The following is a 15,467-nucleotide window of genomic DNA, read 5'->3' as shown; positions in this document are numbered from 1 at the left end:
ACCTAATTGAATACTTACTTTTAGCCAAGACTGACTCACACTATCAGACTGGGTGATAAGGATCAACTCAAGGACTTCTTAACAAATCAATTGTAGCTGAACGGATCTGGTTTCTCCCGAGAGGTTGCAGCAACTTCTTTTGGTTTATGCTGACCTGGTGTTGCAGGACCCCAGGGCTCCCTCATGGACCTTCTCAGTGTGGCTTCAGTCTTCTTAGTGCAAAAGTAAGACTTTTAAATTCATTTCTCTGAGCGGCTGTCTGTGCGCTTAGTCACTCAGTTGTGTCTGACTCTTTGTGACCCCGTGGACTGTAGCCCATCAGGCTCCTCTGTCCTGGGATTCTCCAGGCAAGAATATTGGAGTGGATTGTCATTTACTTTTCCAGCAGTTAAGGGGTATTCTGTACAGTGATGGCATTATTGTGTGGCAGGATTAGCATCACTCCCAATTCTAAATATGCCAGGAAGTGAGCTCAGGATGGTTGTCATCTCCTTGTTGCTTCTCACTCTTGTTTGGTAGAACCAACTTGGTTTCTGAAGATGTGGGCTTAAAAAGAAAAATAATAATTTAGAACTTTTAATATGCTGTCAATTTGATTGCTAAAATCTTAATCATACAAAGAAAATCAGAATTATGTTTCATTTCTCTACCTGTCTTTCCCTCTCATTTTTTTTCATTGAAATATAGTTGATTTGCAATGTTGTGCTAGTTTCCAGTGTACAGCAAAATGATTCAGTTATAAAAGTACATATAAATATACACTTTTTAATGTTTTTTGGTCCATCATAAGTTATTACAATGTATTGAGTACCCTGTACAGTGCATCCCTCTCTTATATTTGAATAATTTGCTTTGCCCTCCAGGGTGTTTTTCAATGTTATTTTCGATTTATAAAGGACTCTTATGTGAAATTAATGGAAACAATGCTAAGTGGGGCAGCTTCACACGCAGTGGTGCCGAGAGGCCATCAGTGGGCTCTTAGGCTTCAGGGTTAAATGAAATAAGGAACTACTCTTACTGAGGGAGGGACGCATGTGGATGCACTGACCTGGCTCTTAGAGCTGAGGTTAACAGTAAGATGTGTCTGACAAGGGGGGAAGGGAGAAGACAGAGAAGATGGGCAGCGATGGCACTGCTGTCATAAGCTGAAGGGAGCGAAGGTGCCTAGTAAACCAGCTTGGAAAGAAGTCAGTGGCACCTGAAGAATGATGTTGGTTTTTACTTTCAAATTATCAGCTTCACATTCTGACTTTATGAAATGCCCCTCACAGCCAGCACAAATGACCGAGGTACCCAGTGAGCAGAGCGAGAAAGGGAGCAGGTACATTGCTCTTTAAAGGACCATGAACTCATGTTTTCAACCTGTTCCGAGAGAAGCTTCTTAAAAGAAGAGTTATCTGGCTAAGTTTTTCCATCTTTCCAACTAACGTGATTCAAATGGCCTACCACCTTGTAGTCACACATTTAGACATGAAAAGCACTTCTCTGCACCCAAGAGATGTTCGTTCAAATGGTACCTGTCTGGTTCCCCTTTGAATTCTCATACTTCTGAGCGCTCCTTGTGATTATGGATTGAACCTGCATCATTAGAATATACAACTCTGCTTGATATCTCAGAAAATCACTCCTCCTCCAGCACCGTTGAAATCGACTGTGATTCCAAAGGGAGTACACATCAGGAGAGCCTAGTGCCCCTCCGGGAGCTCTGGCTGTGGGCTGGTGGGAGCGACTCGCAAACACCTGCACTATGTATGTCCTGTACCATTTCTACACCCAGAAGGTGCTGAGTCCAGAGGACATTGCAGTGGGCACAGCACCTGGAGGCGGGAATGTGGGCTTCATTGGATCTTATTTAAAGAACAGGGACACCAAAACAAGGGATTAGGAATACTTATGTTCCTTCCCAGGTGGCAGGAGTGGTAAAGAATCTGCCCACCAATGCAGGAGACACAGGTTCAATCCCCAGGCTGGGAAGATCCCCTGGAGAGGAAGATGACAACCCATTCCCATATTCTTGCCTGAAAAATCCCATGGACAGAGAAGCCTGGTGGGCTACAGTCCTTGGGTCACGAATAGTCAGACACGACTGAGCACACACACATAGACACACACACACGCACACCACACACACAATGTTGCTATTAAGTTTCCATGACATGTTTTTCCAGATCTTTCAGAGCAGAAGAGAGGCCGAATCTTACACCTTGAAAGGGAGGGGCACATACAGGTCTAGTCAAATACAATTAGATAGTTTGTGTTGCCAGGTAAATTAATCATGTTTTAAACCTTAGATATTAGATCCTCTCCCTTCTAAGATACAGTATTCTTATCAGTGAGAAAATATACCACTTGGCTCTTTGATGTCACTACAGGGAACAGTAATTTTTAAATTGAACTATTAAAAGTTCTTCCAAGTCATCTGGGATGCTGGAGGATGTAATCTTAGAAACATTGTGACCAGCATCATCCTGGGTGTTGCACCCAGTGCCCTGGCTCGAGCCTGTATCATGAGGGAGGATGTGAAGGGGCATCAGCCAGTGGGATACCCACAGTGACAATGAGGTTGTAGGGCTGTTGGCATGTGCGATTGCTGATAACCCTTTCAGCATGTTGGTTTTCTGCAGACTAGAATAGACCATCAGGCCAGACCCTTTTGGAAATTATGACAGGATCTGAAAAGTATGAGTAGATTTTAGAAGTCTTCATCACAATAAAAAAGGAAATTGTGCTGCGTATGGTGATGGGTGCTCATCAGACTTACTGTGGTGATGGTTTTCAATGTATTTGGATAGAAGGACACTATGCTGTTTGCCTGAAACTAATACAATGTTTTATGCCAGTTATATCTCAAACAATTAAGGAAATAAAATCCTAGAAAGGGAAAATTCATATGAGAGGATCTACAAGGAGATGTAGGAAAGGGCTGTAGATCCTTCTGGAGATAAGCACACTGGGCATGTGAACCACACAGGCAGGGGTGTGAAGCACAGCCAGCACAGATCAGCTCTCAGAGCCCAAGGAAAACCATGGGGAGGCAGGAGATGGGATTCTACCAAGATTGTGAATAGGCTTTGAGCCAATTTCAGTTTGGCTTCTGTGTTCCTGGCTTTCCCATACTAGAAGTGGGTAGAGGGTGCTGTGTGTGTGGATTCCAGACACAGAAGATCTCCACATAGATATTGCCAGGTCCAGCTGAGTGCTTGTTTAGGCCGCTGCAACCACATTTTAAGAACATGCCATAAAGTGAATCTAGTCTCGAGAGTCTACTGAGTGACTTCAAAAGTCAGGATGTTATAGACCCAGCTGTTCATTCACATGGACTTTAGTCTGTTTCTCTTTTATGATGAAATGCTTGATATCCTCATATTCAGAAACTCTGAGAACTAACCTGCACTGAACTCCTTATGGAAAATGACAGAATCAGACTCTCTCAGAGAGACCAGATAGTTTTCAGTTTCTGAGCCCACTGCAATCAATCCATGGCTGCATGAAGAACTGTGTTGAGAATGATGATTAAGCTGCCTTCAGGCTCCAAGGGAAAATTGTCAGGATTTATTTCAAGTATCTGACACCATGGGCAGGGTGATGGAGAAAGTAAGACGGGAGGGGTACTATATATATGCCATCCTGAGCCAGATACTCCATTAGAGTTCTTTTTAAATCCAAACATCTCTGATTCTATCACTTAGATAAAAATCACCTGCTTTCCGGGTCTGTGACTTTTAAGAGTGACTGAAAAAAATGGAAAATATCCTGTAAAACTTTCAGGAATTTTTAATCTCTCTCTTCATTGGTATGTAAGTTCAGTTGTTTTATCAAAGAGACCTAAATGATGCAGTGGCTTCAGTTAATTTTTCCTTCAAACTATTGTCCTGAGGTGGCAGGGATCCAGGACCCTTTGTTCCCATGGTTCCTCCATCCCCAGGGGATGTTGTACTTTGATTCATGACAAAGTTAGGTTCCCAAACATATCCATGGAAATGGGAGGAAAGACGTGATAAAGAGGCAGTATACATCCCTCCCTATGACAGCCTATAGATGACACCGTATTTATCTTGTGATGTCAACCATCTTTTTACTGCATTCTTGTGCCAGGTTATCAGAGACTTGAAAGCTTATATCACAAGAGGGTGTTGTGAACATCCCATTAACCACAGATTAACCACTGTCTTCTCAGAGATCCACAGTGTACCAACCCCATTTAGTACAGATGATCTGTAGATATGTCTGTTGGTCTTCTTGGATTGGCATACTCATCTATAGATTGAACAGTTGTTGGAAGTGAGGGCCATGGGGAGCCTGTTTAATAGGAACCATTAAAATGGCAAAAATAAGTGTTAGAAGAGGCTCCAGTTAGAGGAGTATTAATACTTTTGTTTGATCCATACACACCATTATAAGACCATAGTTTCTTTTTCTTATTTCTGAAATGATTTCTCCTTTCCAAACCCCTTCCCCTGTCTCCCAAAGGCCCCCAACATTTGGTGTTCCATTTTCATTTTTATGTTTTTGGCATTCTGAAAGATGATGTGATTGATGAAATGACATGATGACCAATAGGTGTTTCCACATTTCCAAGGGTGCCCCTTGACTCTGTCTATGTAAAGAAGATACTTGGGACAGGATATACTTTTATTGTACATTTGAAATAATTAAATCCCAAAGTTAGGTTTTTAGGAGTTTTAAGAAAATAATAACTAAAAGAGTGAAAAAGAATGAACAAAGTGTACTTGATCATTTATCTGATAAACTTGAAAACACAAAGTAAAATTATATCTTAAAGCTTCTTGCAAATCTGAGACTCAGAGATCTCAGATTTGGGGTAAAACAAATTTACCAGATCACAGGAGATTTGTTAACCTTTAAGGTGCTGAGGTATATTTGACCTCATCTCCACACCACACACCCCTTGAGGACCAGGAAGGCCCATGATCAGTGTTCAGGTTGTTGCATGGTTTCACACCTGGAGATGCAGCTGCTTGTAACACAACTGCAATCACCCTGACAATAGGGAATCAGCTAAAAATGAGACATGCTTCATAGACAGGTAGATGACACATCAGATGCCTAATTGCAGTGATTTGGAAAAAAAACTATTCAATGGGGGAGAAAATCCATTTGCATATATTACTAATCAAATCATATGTAAGCATAGATTTAAAAAGAAGAGCTTGTGCTTTGAATTAGAAGTGAAAGAAATGGCATTCATTGTGTGTGTGTGTGGCATTTCCATTTTGAGGACTTATCTCTTTGCATGAATGCAATTAGATTGATTTTATATTTATATGAAAGTTGGAAATGTTACAGGCTAACAGTCATGAGCTATGCATCTTAAATGAACAATGTAAGTACTCAATGAACAATGAAAAATTATAGCTTGTTTCTTATGGTGATATTGTTAAGATAATATCAGGCATATACAGGAGTAAATGGAAAAGTGTCTCTCAATGGTTTTCATGGAATTATTAATTTCCATATTTAGCATAAACTGTGTATTAAACATATTTCTGATGAGAGTGCATTAGGTCCAACACAGTCTCCTATAGGAATCTTCGTCTCTAGAAATTTAGCACCATCGTCATCTAAACAAATAAACTAAGAATAGTTCCAATTCTTTCTTTACCCTGTGCCTTTTATTTAATAAATTGCAAGGCTTGGCTATAATCCACTGTGTTTGTATAGGGCATAGTGGATTGCTTGGGAGTGCATGCCCTACACTTGTAAATAAATGTAATTACTTTTCCTTTGTTTTCCAGAACTAAAACAAAATTGTTTTCTGGACCCTTACTTTCTCATGATGGAATTACTGTCTCAGATTTCTGCTTGAATATCCCGTCCATTCTGTACTCAGCAGCAACAAGGGAACGTGCTCATTGCTGTTTCTCCTTTGCCACGTCAGCTCTTTGTTTTCTAGAAGTTTAAATTGTGAGGATTCAACTGCTTTCAGAACAGCTTTTATCTAAATTATCTTAGTGATTCAGCTTAGTGCTTCCACTCTAGATAAGACACCTTGATTTCTTTTCCTTTCTATTTTTTTTTTTTTTTGCTATTCTTATGCAGAACTAAGACATTCATTTTGCAAACACTCATTGATAATAATAGGTCCAAGAATTTTTTAAAACCCTGGAGAAACAGAAAAGAATGAAACTAGCATTATTTGAGAGAGCATAGTCTATTCAAGGATCTAAAAAACTATTCTCTAACAACTAGAGCAGAGAGTGTTCACCCAGGGCTGCTGAACAATGAGAACAGAGATGTGGGCTAATACATATAACAAAGATTTCTTTTTTTATGTCATGCTGGGTAATTGTGTTTCATTCTAAAAAGACATTTGCAGATTTAAAGCAGGAGAATCAAATGGCCAGGTGTCTGTTTTATGAGTTGCAAACCCATGCTGGTGTGGAAGATGGAATGGAGCAAGATGTGCCCTGAGGTTTTTGTCCTTAATCACATGGAAGATGATGACAGCTTGGGTTCAGGTAGCAGCCATGGGGTGGAGCTGTTGAGGCAGAGTGAGGGGCTTGCTGGTAGACGCTGTCTCACGTGGGCTTGGGAGTTCTCGGGTTGGAGTAGAGATGCAAGGAGGGGTGGCTTCGGTTGTTGTTTCAAAAGTGATGAAGGGGGTTTTGATGCTGAGTTTTTACTGACCGTAAAATGGACAAGTCTCAAGGAAAATGGATATGGATTTGGAGCTCACATAAGATGCATCATGTAAAATATAAATGAAGATGCTGCTGCTGCTGCTGCTAGGTTGCATCAGTCCTGTATGATTCTGTGCGACCCCATAGATGGCAGCCCACCAGGCTCCCCTGTCCCTGGGATTCTCCAGGCAAGAACACTGGAGTGGGTTGCCATTGCCTTCTCCAATGCATGAAAGTGAAAAGTGAAAGGGAAGTCACTCAGTTGTGTCCGACTCTTATCGGCCCCATGGACTGTAGCCTACCAGGCTCCTCCATCCATGGGGTTTTCCAGGCAAGAGTATTGGAGTGGGTTGCCATTGCCTTCTCCGATAAATGAAGATGAGGTGCAAGCAAATGGATTTCTCTTCCATGGGCACATGAGGTCATCTTGCAGATGCAGAAATACATCAAGGACCTCAAAGTTTTTGTTGATTCTCACTTCCAGAAAGTCTTGAATGAGCTTTGGAAACTGTCAGTAGAAAATGAGATGGAGGAGACTAAAGACAGCGAGCAGATGGTAAAGAAGTGGAGCTGAGACTGAGGTGCCTCCATGGGCTCAGCTGTAAGGGGAAGGAGGCAGGTGAGGAGGCCATCAGAAGACGGATGTGGGCTACAAGGGAGGCTGTTTAGTTTTGAAAAGGGATAGGTGTGAATATGCTAGACAATGGAGAAAAGTGAGAGAGAAGCTATAAGTAAATGTTGGGCAGCAGCTGATGAAATGAATATCTGAAGGACCACACTGTGTGATCCAGATAATAATGAAAGCGTTTGCTGAGTGGAGGGAAAGCATGGCTGCCCTGGAATGGCTGTGAACATGGTGGGTGATTCCAGGGACAGATGTATTTTTCAGTAAGTGCCTGCAAACTTGAGGAATTTCCTATCTGATACCAGTTTTAATGCACAATATAGAGCATGTAGCTGCCGGCTTAGTTAAGACCCTGAAGATGTCCTTCTAACCCTGGACCACACACACACTTCATCTGTCACCAGCAGGTCGGCTGCTGGCTCCGTGAGGACCCAAAGCTTGCCATCTCTGTATGTTGGTTGTTCCTCATTTTCATAAGATCTACCTACCTGTTTATTTTGAAAAAAAAAAAAAAATCTCTTGGAAGATAGGTGCTAACCCTCTTCTCTCCTGTTTTCAACCTCTGCTGAGGTTTAATGCTTTGGTTAGTTGGTGCATAAGTCCAGATTTCACTGGCTGAAATTCCAGAATCGGGGGAGAATGAAATGACTGCAGAGTACATGTTTATTAAGGGCTTTCTTGATTTTGGAAGCCTCTGAGTCAGACTGCAACAAGTATTGCATTTCATTATTGACAATAGTGCTGTGGAGTGATTGCAAATTACCTCTCACAGCTAAAACACTCAAATTCAGTGTCCAGGTTCAAATAGCTATTACTCACAAATATGATTCAAGCAAAACTCTATTTAACTTTCAAAGCTATATATACTACATTCTTTCATAACACAATTTTATACACATATTACACACACTACACATAGACATATATATTAATAGTTTAAATGTATATATGCATTCAGATATTTATATATATAATACATACAAAGTAAAATACCCTATACACATGGCTTTAGTTAATGACAAGTTATAATTTTAAGCTTTCCGATTTTTTCTTCACTTTTCAGTATGTGAAAACTTAAAGATTGATGCAATATTTATAAAAAAAAATTGAATTTGCCATAATATTGTAAGATAAACCTATGCCCAGGAATGATCTTAAATAGATACATCATATGCATTCTGGATTAAAGTTGGAAATATAATTCATAAATACATCTCCTTCCATATGGTGATTTGTGTATTTGCTTTCTTCTCTCTTGTGATTGACATAAATGTTGTTCTTCTGTTGATCGACCACCATGTATTAGCAAAAAATTGAAGAAAAAATTTTATGTCAAATTGCAAGGAAAAAATTAAATGAACTCAATGATTGGAATATTTTGAACTATTAGGACTAATTATGTTAGAGTGTGTGTATCAGTCGCTCAGTCTTGTCTGACTCTGTGACCCCATGGACTGTAGCCCATAAGGCTCCTCTGTCCGTGGGATTTCCCAAGCAAATAAACTGGGGTGGGTTGTCATTTCCTTCTCCAGGGGATCTTCCCTACCTAGGGACTGAACCTGTGTCTCTTGTCTCTCCTGCATTGGCTAGCAGATTCTTTACCACTGAGCCACCAGGGAAGCCCAAAAGTTGGAAGTCATAAATCAAGCTAAAGGTAGTGTTAGAGACTCAGTTGTGTCCAACTCTTTGTGATCCCATGGACTATAGCTTGCCAGCCTCATCTGTCCATGGGATTCTCCAGGTAAGAATACTGGAGTGGGTAGCCATTCCCTTCTCCAGAAGAGCTTCCAGACCCAGGGATCAATCCCAGGTCTCCTGCATTGCAGGCAGATTCTTTATCATCTGAGTCACCAGGGAAGCCCTAATAATATTTACTTTCTTTCAAATTCTTTACCCCTAACTTGAGTGGTGTCTCACCTCCCAATCCTGCCACTTCCAATTTTTATGTATTCATGTTGCTCTTATATGGTACAAATATAATAATACATGGGAATAATTCTAGAAAAGCAAGCTAGAAAGTTTCAAGTACATTTCTACCACCCCACCAAGTTTTAACACCTTTGGGGAAAAAAAAAGGGGGCGCTTATCTGAGCTTTCTACAGAATGACACCTATGAGGTGCAGTGACATTGTTGCCTCTATTCAGTGTCAGCATTTCAATTGTTAAAACTGATACTGGGACTGAGAGAGACAGGCAAGAAAGAAAAACTTCCTTCTGTCTGGGAAAGGAAAATGCTTCTAGGCTGTGCTGCCTGTCTGGTGGCCAGGTTCATGTATTTTCCCAAAATGTTTAGGACCACTGAGCTCTCAGACTGTAGATGATGTTACTGTTAAGATTTGCATAAATGTAATCTAGTAAAATAGAGTCTGATACACACAGATTTGAGTGTTTTAAAGAATTGCTCCCCAAATTTGAATCAGTTGTTTATTTTTTCTTATCACTGGAGTCAGAGATGTAGAATATATTTTGTTATTAGGGATACCATAGCAAAGTAGGTCAAACAGGGTAGCTCAAAGTATGGGAACTTGTTTTCTCAGAGATCTGGAGGCTGGAAATCCAAGACGAAGGTGGCAACAGGTTTGGTTTCTCCTGAGGCCTGTCTCCGTGGTGTGCAGACAGCTGCCGTCTCTGTGTCTGTCTGTGATCTTTCTTCTGTGTCCAGACTTCCCTGGTGCCTCTGTGTGTGTCCAGATTTCCTTTTTCTGTAGGAGAACCAGTCAAACTGGATTAGGAGGCTCCCTAAGGGCCTCGTTTTAACTTAACTACATCAGTAACAGTCCCAACTCCAAATACAATCTCACTCTGAGATTCTGGTCATTAAGGCTTCAATGTATGAACTGTGGGAGAGGGAGGAGGACACTGTTCAGCCCATAACAAAGTTTTCTAAATTGAAATTATCATGCTAATTTTGCAATAACAGAAAATCATACTTTATACAAGAATCTTTGCCATTTGGGGTTAGGGTGGTGTTTTATTGCAGGTGTTTACAACATATATTTCAAAATTTTGACTGAGAGACTGGAGTGACTGAGGAGGACATAAAAATAGATAAATACTAGGTCCTCATCAATCTTCCTCCAGCCAAAGTAGATGCTAGTACATAAATAACTGTAAGATACAAGCTGGGTGGCATTTGTAGATCACAGACAAACTGGGATTTAAGGAGGAGGAGAGTCATTCCTTCAAGGTGGAGATGGAGACTTTATTGAAAAAGTATGATTTAATTTGGATCTTATTGGCTGGTAGTGTGTAAATGTGTTTTAATTTCAAAAAAAAAAAAAAAAGACACAAGGGAATAAAACCAAGAAATATATAGGGGGAATGAAAACCAAGAAGACACTTAAAGAGAGTGAAGACTGTATGGTTTAATTTGACTAAAGAGTTGGCAAAGAGACACAACTGTGAAAATCCCAAGTGGGCCCAGACAGGGGACAGCTTGCATCCTCGGGGAAGGAGTTTGCCTGGTACTTGGTTGACAATATGAAGTTATTGAGTACTTTTGGGAAAAAAAAAAAAAGAAAAGAAAAAAACTGGTGGTAGGTCAACAACTAGAGTGTAGTAACTTGGGTATGGAATAGATTAGAGATGCACAAGATGACCAAGGATGACTGAAGCCTTGGCTGACCTAAATACTTGTTTCTACATTAGTTAAAACTTGACCAAGGTTAATGACCAAGTAAACAGGGAGCATGACATAAAAGCTGGGAAACTGTTGATCACCAGTTAGGGTGAGTATCTGTTAAATGAATTTGGAGGCTAAAAGAGAGGAAGAAAGGAGCCAAATGGAAGTTTGACTTCCCACTTGGCAAACCAGGAGGGGGAGTCCTGCCAGGTGTTACTCTGTAGCCCTGCAGTGTCTGCAAGGAACACCTGAGTGATGGCAGCAGTTAGGGCGGGCAGACGGAACTAGAAGCCAGCTCTGAGACCTTGGCATCTGTAGCCCATGTCCTGAGGCAGAAGCTGACCCAGAAAAGAGTTGCAGAAAAGTAATCCATGCTCTGTTTTTGAATCATGGCCATTTCAATTTTGAGTAGTGGAACCCTAAGCCTCATGTGGAGGAAACCCGAATGAAAGTGTCCTAAAATGCTTTGTGAATTAAATGACTAAAGGCAAAACTATTTTTTCTGGAACACCTCAATAATTCAAAGAGTGAGTCTTGTTAGCATCATTCTCAGTGATTTAATCATTTATTTGTTCTGTCCTTATGGTTTATCAACTCACCTTTCCTTCACTCTCTTAACTCTGGAAGGCAGTGTAATGTTAAAATCTTTACAGTTTCCTAAATATCATGTTGGCTCATTTTGCACAACTAACAAAATTGGGGTTTCATTCATAGAGAATGGGCAGGGCAAAGATGGGGGAAGCTATTTCCTATGTTTTTTTTTTTTTTTACACATAGTTTTAAAGATGATTTGTTTGGAAGTTTTTGAAGTAAATATCTCATGAATGAAATTATTGTTCTGTAAAAAGCATACTTCAGAAACATTACTGCTGATCCATGGGCTTATTGAAAGAAATTTGGAAGTCCATTTAATCTAAAAATGTCTCAAATGATATATTTTACACTCCACATATGGACACTACCTTCCAGAAATATCGCCTGTGAAAGTGTAATGTGATATTTAATGTCAGGTTACTTATGGCCCTGGCCAACCTCAAGTGCAGAAACACTGCAAAATAATTCAAATCACATGCTAATTCACAGAAAATCCATTTTTAGCTTCTTCCAAAAAATACACTAAGCTAAAGGTCATCATATAAAATTTCTTAAGTGAAAACAAAATACCAACATTTTTCTGACACCTGTCATTGGTGATAAAGGACAATGATGTCAGAAAAGGGAGAGTTTCTTTTATTTATTTTAGGTGAGTTTAGGATTGAGAAACCATAATTAGCTTTTTTTTTTTTTGACTGAACAAATAAGTTTTCTCTAGTCAACATGAATTTTTAGATGAAAATATTACTTAAAAACAGAAAATTTGGAACTCACAGATGCACATTTGAAAATCATATGTATTCTGATTTATATACTCTGTTAGATGTAGATATCATGTATCTCTTCTAGCTAATAACCTGAGGTAGATAATTTTGAGACCCTTTGTTCTTATCTGTAAAATGGGAATGAAAATAGTCATTTTCCTCAACTTCTGGAAAGATGAATTGATAGGATTGTGTTCAGCGTCTTCAGGGCAGGCAGGCATCAGGGAAGGGTTGTTCTTTCTGTCTTCACTTAGATGTGTCTAGAAAACCTGAAGTCTGTCTAGACAGATTGTAATGTGTGTGCTCTTACAGTGGTAAGATAAGATACTAAACTCAGAAAGAGGGGATGGAGAAGAATAAGAACACTGAAGAAATCAAGAAACCAAATACAAGGAAAAGACCTCAAAATGAAACCATCTCTAATTAAAGGTGACAGCAGAGCCATCAGATGCCTGTACCAAATGACCCATTATGGGATCACAATAAACTGTGGAAAATTCTGAAAGACATGGGAATACCAGACCACCTGACCTTCCTCTTGAGAAACCTATATGCAGGTCAGGAAGCAACAGTTAGAACTGGACATGGAACCACAGACTGGTTCCAAATAGGAAAAGGAGTATGTCAAGGCTGTATATTGTCACCCTGCTTATTTAACTTATATGCACAGTACATCATGAAAAATGCTGGGCTGGAGGAAGCACAAGCTGGAATCAAGATTGCCTGGAGAAATATCAATAACCTCAGATATGCAGGTGACACCACCTGTATGGCAGAAAGTGAAGAGGAACTAAGAGCCTCTTGAAGAAAGTGAAAGAGGAGAGTGAAAAAGTTGGCTTAAAGCTCAACATTCAGAAAACTAAGATCATGGCATCCAGTCCCATCACTTCATGGCAAATAGATGGAGAAACAGTGGAAACAGTGTCAGACTTTATTTTGGGGGGCTCCAAAATCACTGCAGATTGTGATTGCAGCCATGAAATTAAAAGATGCTTACTCCTTGGATGGAAGGTTATGACCAAGGTAGACAACATATTATAAAGCAGAGACATTACTTTGTCAACAAAGGTCCATCTAGTCAAGGCTATGGTTTTTCCTGTGGTCATGTATAGATGTGAGAGTTGGACTATAAAGAAAGCTGAATGCCGAAGAATTGATGCTTTTGAACTGTGGTGTTGGAGAAGACTCTTGAGAGTCCCTTGAACTGTAAGGAGATCCAAGCAGTCCATCCTAAAGGAGATCATTCCTGGGTGTTCATTGTAAGGACTGATGTTGAAGCTGAAACTCCAATACTTTGGCCACCTGATGCAAAGAGCTGACTCATTGGAAAAAACCCTGATGCTTGGAAAGATTGAGGGCAGGAGGAGAAGGGGATGACAGAGGATGAGATGGTTGGGTTGCACCACCAACTCAATGGACATGGATTTGGGTGGACTCTGGGAGTTCGTGATGGACAGGGAGGCCTTGTGTGCTGTGGTTCATGGGGTCGCAAAGAGTTGGACATGACTGAGTAACTGAACTGAACTTAAGATTGATTGAGACATAGTAAAAACCTTCTTCAGCATTATTGGGAAAATGAGGCAGTCAACAGTTATGTTTCTATTCAGTGATGTGATTCAAATGAAAAGCCATGACTGAGCATGGTATCTAGCTAAGAGCACAGATGTTAAAAGCAGATCCATCTTGTCAAGGTCAGTTAGGGAATGTCAGGCTTTGCTCACAGAGGATAATAAATAATGAAGACATCAGCTTCTACAGCAGTATGCAGAAGTACTGCTCTTGTTGGCATCATTCATGGCTGTGTTGGGTGGATAGAGCCTCAAAGGCAGTGGCCCAGGTGACTCTTCAAGTCCACATAGCTCTTCTTTCCAGTTTTCTCATGACTTTGCTTAAGGATCAACACTTTTGTCTGAACACAGTCTGATTAAATCCTCAAGCAAGAATGAAAGTAATGTAAATCAACACCAAGCTTGAGATACTCATAGAATAGTGTAAGATAATGGTCCATGAAGAGCCTGTACCCTAAATTATACAGCAGAACTGACAACTCATTTTTTTTTAAGAAAAGTAAATAAAAAACTATACTGAATCATATAAAATGATTCTGGAACATACAAATGTTAGCTACATACTAAATAATAAGAATATCATTAGTAATAACAATAATAGCAGTAATCCTCAAACAGAAAAAAAAGTGTAAGTGATATTACATTGGCCTCCAGAAAAAGGATGGAATTTCTTAACATAATTTTTTAAAAAAGAAACATTTAGTACATTGTAACAACAATAGGATTTACAAAGGATAAGCAAGGTACTGTATATTATACCTTATTTTTTAAATTAATTATTTTAATTTTAATTGGAGGCTAATTACAATATTGTGGTGTTTTTTCATATTCATACATCAATATGAATCAGTCATAGGTGCACGTGTGTCCCTGCTGTCCTGAAACCCCTCCCTGCTCCCTCCTCACCCCATCCGTTTGGGTTGTCCCAAAGCACCAGCTTTGAGTGCCCTGTTTCATACATCAAACTTGCACTGGTCATTTGTTTTGCATATGGTAATATACATGTTTCAATGCTATTCTTTCAAATCATCCTACCCTCACCTTCTCCCACATAGTTCCAAAGTCTGCTCTTTACATCTGTGGTTCTTTTGCTGTTTTACATATAGGGTCATCATTACCATCTTTCTAAATTCCATGTATATGCATTAATATACTGTATTGGTGTTTCTCTTTTGGACTTACTTCACTCTGTATAATAGGCTCCAGTTTCATCCATCTCATAAGAACTGACTCAAATGCGTTCTTTTTTTATAGATGAGTAATATTCTATTGTGTATATGTACCAAAACTTCCTTATCCTATCCATTCATCTGTTGATGGACATCTAGGTTGCTTCCATGTCTTAGCTATTGTAAACAGTGCTGCAATGAACATTGGGGTACATGTGTCTCTTTCAATTCTTGTTTCCTCAGTGTGTATGCCCAGCAGTGGGATTGCTGGGTCGTATGGCAGTTCTATTTCTAGGTTTTCAAGGAATCTCCACACTGTTCTCCATAGTGGTTGTACTAGTTTGCATTCCCACCAACAGTGTAAGAAGGTTCCCTTTTTTCCACACCCTCTTCAGCATTGATTGTAGACATTTTGTAGGCAGCCATTCCAACCAGCATGAGGTGGTACCTCATTGTGGTTTTGATTTTAATTTCTCTGATAATG

The 15,467-nt window shown here is 39.8% G+C and overlaps 1 protein-coding gene across 1 annotated transcript in view; it reads left to right on the top strand.

The window, feature by feature from the left end:
- The window catches only part of CSMD1 (CUB and Sushi multiple domains 1), a 2,072,278-nt gene that overhangs the window by 498,289 nt on the left and 1,558,522 nt on the right, over positions 1-15,467 (top strand). The gene's annotated exons all lie outside the window — the stretch shown is intronic.

The sequence above is a fragment of the Bos javanicus genome, chromosome 27 (assembly GCF_032452875.1).
Source record: "Bos javanicus breed banteng chromosome 27, ARS-OSU_banteng_1.0, whole genome shotgun sequence".
In the NCBI taxonomy this organism is placed as follows: Eukaryota; Metazoa; Chordata; class Mammalia; order Artiodactyla; family Bovidae; genus Bos; species Bos javanicus.
This window is presented reverse-complemented; position numbering and strand designations above follow the sequence as displayed.